The 4,708-nt window shown below is 41.8% G+C and overlaps 1 pseudogene; it reads right to left on the bottom strand.

The window, feature by feature from the left end:
• The window catches only part of LOC102482187 (regulator of nonsense transcripts 3A-like), a 19,777-nt pseudogene that overhangs the window by 7,159 nt on the left and 7,910 nt on the right, over nucleotides 1–4,708 (bottom strand).

Here is a 4,708-nt window from a genome sequence, read left to right on the forward strand (position 1 = left end):
ATAGCCATTACGCAACTCCTGGTCCCGCTTTTCTAGTTTCTTAAGAGGCTTAATTTTCACTTCTTTCTCAGCAGTCTTCCTTTGTTTACCTACCTCTCTTCATTTTTATCTTTCTTCTTTTTTCTTTTTACTTCTTGCAAGCTTTTCTTTTCTAACTCCCTTCTTTGTTCTTCTCGAATTCTCTGCTTTTCTAGTTTTCAATTGTTAATATATTTCGAAAGAGGTGTGTTCTTCTGGTGATGAGTTCACTTGTCTTTGAGTCTCGCTCTCTCTCTCTCTCAAGAGAGTTCAGGATTGGCACTGATTTTCTCTTCCTCCCCAGTAAGTCTCTAAAAACTGGTGCTAGACTTCCATATGGCTGACTGTGGTTCGAGTCCCGGACCTGGAGGCTTGAGAATCACACTGGGCACATGCGTGTGCATGTCCAGAATCCCAGGAGGAGAATGGAAGATAAGGCATTGCAGAGGGGTGATTTCTCACTTTCCCTCTCATTATCTCCCTCTGTTTTTCCGGCAGGCACAAGTGCCCTATGGCAAAAAAAAAAAAAAAAAAAAAAAAAAAAAAAAAAAAAAACTCTTTCTATCCTCCATTGAAAAAAAAAAAAAAAAAAAAAAAAACCTTCTTACATTCCAGATTGTCTTCAATGCTTCTAGTTTTGGCATCTGTTTTCTTCAGCTACGTTTTGGCTACTTTCTGGAATGGAGCAAACTCCACTACTGCAGGATATTCTAGACCTTTCTGTTAAAGAAAATATATCCATCCAAACAATCTCTAAAAAGAAGGATGTCATCAGGATTTCTAAAATTAATATCTTTTCTTGAGGAGGAACAAGGAGACTGAGGCTGGCGGTGGACTCAGTGGCTGTGCGCGGGATCCAGGTACAGCTGCTCCTCCAGCTGCTGTTTGGTGAGGCCGGGTGGCAGCCGCCACCTATGCATTCTCTAGATTCAGAACTTTAAAGTGCCTTTCATAATTAAAATGATAAGGCTGCTTATAATATATAAAGGGAAAAAACTCTACCTTTGCTATCCAGATGATTACTGTTAATCATTTGAAATTTTATATATGTATACACACACACACACACATATATATATCTTCTAGTCTAAATGATGTGTATGCTTTAAATTGTGAGAAATGATATATTAAAATAAAAACACATTGGGACCAGCCAATGGCATAATGGTTACATTGCTGGACTCCCACATAGTGGACCGTGGTTCAAGTCCTGAACTCGGCTGCTAAACTCACGGCGGGCATGTGTGCATGCCCAAAATCCCAAGAAGAGAATGGAGACGGGATTGTAGAATGGCCATCCCCCTTGAGGGGGGGGGGGATTTCTCAGTTTCTGTCTCTCTCCGTCTCTTCGACAAGTGCATGTGCTCTTTTGCAAAAATCTCTCTAAAAAAAAATTATTTTTGATACTGTCTACTTATTTTTCACTACAACGAAGCAAATTTCTGTCTGTAGAAACTTTAAATATTAAAACAATGCAAAGAAAAGTAAGACATATAATTCGACTTTTTTCAAAAATGATAATCAAGTATTTGATTAATGCTAACCAGAAATAATTACTTTTTTGTTTATGTCCTCCACTTTTCTGGTCTATTTTAATGTGCTTGAAATAATGGCATGCACATTGCTTTTAACCATAAACACTCGGGCAGCTTCCTAGTTCTTAGCTGAAAGATAAAATAAAGAGTAGGTTAATGACAGATAATGTCTGCCAGTAGGTGGTTTATTTTATTTTTTTTCCAAAATCCCAGGCTCTTCCTATGTTTGATATAAATTTTAAAGACACAGGAAAATCATCATCCAAGTGGTCATATGTCACTCTCTGCAGTACCACTTCCATAGAAAAGAAATAGATTGTTTTTGTTGTTCATTAATTTTCTCAGTGGTGTTTTAAACATTTCAGTGTTTTAGCAATCATTGCTAAGTGCTTGAACAAAATTGCAGGAATTATTGTTTGAAATGGACGTCAATCATGGACATAGGCTGCACCTGAATGACAGAATAAAGAATTCTGGAAACAGAAGTCTGGCAAGTTGGAGGGAGAGAGGAAACAACGCACCACAGCAGGGCCAAGAGTGACTGGATCCCTCAGGGTGGGCTCAGCCCATGAGAGGAGACAGCCCCAGCTCTAGGCCACGATTAGATCCCTCATTGTGGGCTCAGCCCTTGTGAGGAGACAGCCCCAGATCTTCGGGCCCCACCTTTCCTGTTCTTCACCTCCTCATTTACTTGGTTCCTATAAAAATAAAATGTGTACAAAAATCCTTCTCCCTATCCCCATTGTTAGAGAGGAAGTAAATTGCCTGAGCCTCATTTTATTGAAAAATGACTTTTTCTTTTTTTTTTTTTCTTTTTTGAGATTTTTGCTATAGTGCACATGTGCGTGCCAGAGACACAGAGAGACAGAAAGTAAGAAATCACCCTCCAGGGCAGATGGTCACACCACAATCCCTTCTCTTCCATTCTCCTCTTGGGATTTTGAACACACACCCCTGGCATGAATTTCGAGCCACTGGGTCTAGAACTTAATCACAGGCAACACTGTGGGAATCCAGTGCCTCGACCACAGTTGCAGGATGGCTTCTATGGTGATACCCAGGTTCTTGGTGTTTTTCACAAAGAATTGAACGACACATGCCAACAATGAAAGGAAAATGTAGTTTATTTAGTAAAAGTGAAAGTACACTCCTTAGAGGTAGGAGTGGGCCTGAGCCGACAGAGAAAGAGTAGCTCAAAAGGCCCCAGCAATTGCATTCTGTGAGAGCTATGATCTTTAATCTAGGTCAGATCGGTTGATCATTGGCTGGGCCCACTTACTGTTCTCATCTCATTGGCTCTATTGAATGTGGCTGTGCCTACTGATTTGTCATTGGCTATTTCAAATGGGTTTGCACCCACTGACTTATTTCATTGGCTATATCAAATGTGGCTTAATCAGCTAGACATCCCCCACTGGTCTCCTGCCTGTATTACCTTGGACGGGAATTTTCTGCCCTGATCTAGTTTTTTCTCTCTAGCCACACAGGCTAATGCTCCAGCTCCCTTACTTGCTTCCATCCGCTAGCTTTCTCCTACCTCACCACTACACCACCTGTTGGCCCCAGAAAATGACTTTTTCAAAATAACTGTGACTTGGGGAACCAGCAGTTAGCGTAATGGCTATGTCGCTGGACTCCCACATAGTCGACCGCGGTTCGTGTCTCGGACCCGGTGGCTTAAAACCCACGCCGGGCGCGTGTGCGTGCGTGCCCAAGATCCCAAGAGGAGAATGGAGGAGAAGGGATTGCGGCGTGGCCATCCCCTCTGGGGGGTGATTTCTCTCTTTCTGTCTCTCTGTCTCTCTCTGTCTGTCTGGCGAGCGCACGCGCCCTATAGTGAAAAACCTCTCAAAAAAAATAAATAAATAACTGTGACTTGTAAAAGAATAAAATTCTGTACATACAGTATGGTTTTCCACCTAAAATTTCCACAAATACAATTGTTCTCCTAGACATGTTGGCATTCAGTGCTGCGAAAGGAAAGCCCAAATCATTCTTGAGTTTTGTTTTGTTTGTGTCATTTTGTGCCTGTCTATATTCTTATAGTATTCCTTTGTCTTTTTCTTCTGGTCAAAATGTACACCATAGTAATTCTATATCAAGAAATTTATTCTCTAAATAGTCTAACGAGGGGGACCAGCAGGGCTCCCATGTAGTCGACTGCGGTCTGAGTCCTGGACCTGGTGGCTTAAACTCATGCCGGGCACGTGTGCGTACGTGCCCAAGATCCTGAGAGGAGAATGGAGGAGAAGGGATTGCGGCGTGGCCATCCCCCCTGGGGGGTGATTTCTCGCTTTCTGTCTCTCTGTCTCTGTCTTTCTTGCGAGTGCACGCGCCCTACAGCAAAAACCTCTCCAGAAAAGAAAGAAAAATAAAATAGCCTAACGAGGCACCAGTAGGTAGCATGATGGTTAAGGCACTGGACTTTCACATAGCCAACACCTGGCAGCTCGAAAATCATGCTGGAGGCATATGCATGTGTGCCCAAAACTCCCAGGAGGAGAATGGAGGAGAAAGGATTGCAGAATTACCATCCCCCTGGGGGGTAAGGTCTCACTTTCCCTCTCACTGTCTCTCTCTTTCTCTTCCCTAGCCACGTACACACTCCTCTATGGCAAAATCTTTATAAATAAATAAACGAATAGTCTAAAAAGGATTCTTTGCAAATAGGGTGCAAAGACAAAAATATCCCAACATGATTGTTTATTTAAAAAGAAAAAAAGAAAGAAAGAAAGAAAAGAAATCGGGATCAGCAGATGATGTAACGGTTATGTCGCTGGACTCCCATGTAGTCAGCCATGATTCAAGTCCCAGAGCCAGCGGCTTAAAACACGCCGGGTGCAAGTGCATGAGTGCGAAAATCCCAAAAGGAGAATGGAAAAAAGCAAAAACCTCTCAAGAAAAGGAAATAAATGTTCATTAATAGTGGGGTGAATTATAGTGCATCTATACAAAAAACACTCTCTCCGTCTATTTCAAATATCAAATAGAGTTTCATGTTTCATGTCCTGACAAGAAATGTCCACAAGTTAATGCTAAAGAAAAAAGCAAGGTACAGAACCATGTTTACTCTGAGCATCTTTTTGTCTAAGAAACTAACAAATGCATGCAGGTGCTAGTCATGCAGGGTGAAAATCTGAAGGGCTGCTCTGCAA

This window comes from Tupaia chinensis, unplaced genomic scaffold (assembly GCF_000334495.1).
Source record: "Tupaia chinensis unplaced genomic scaffold, TupChi_1.0 Scaffold000138_1, whole genome shotgun sequence".
In the NCBI taxonomy this organism is placed as follows: Eukaryota; Metazoa; Chordata; class Mammalia; order Scandentia; family Tupaiidae; genus Tupaia; species Tupaia belangeri.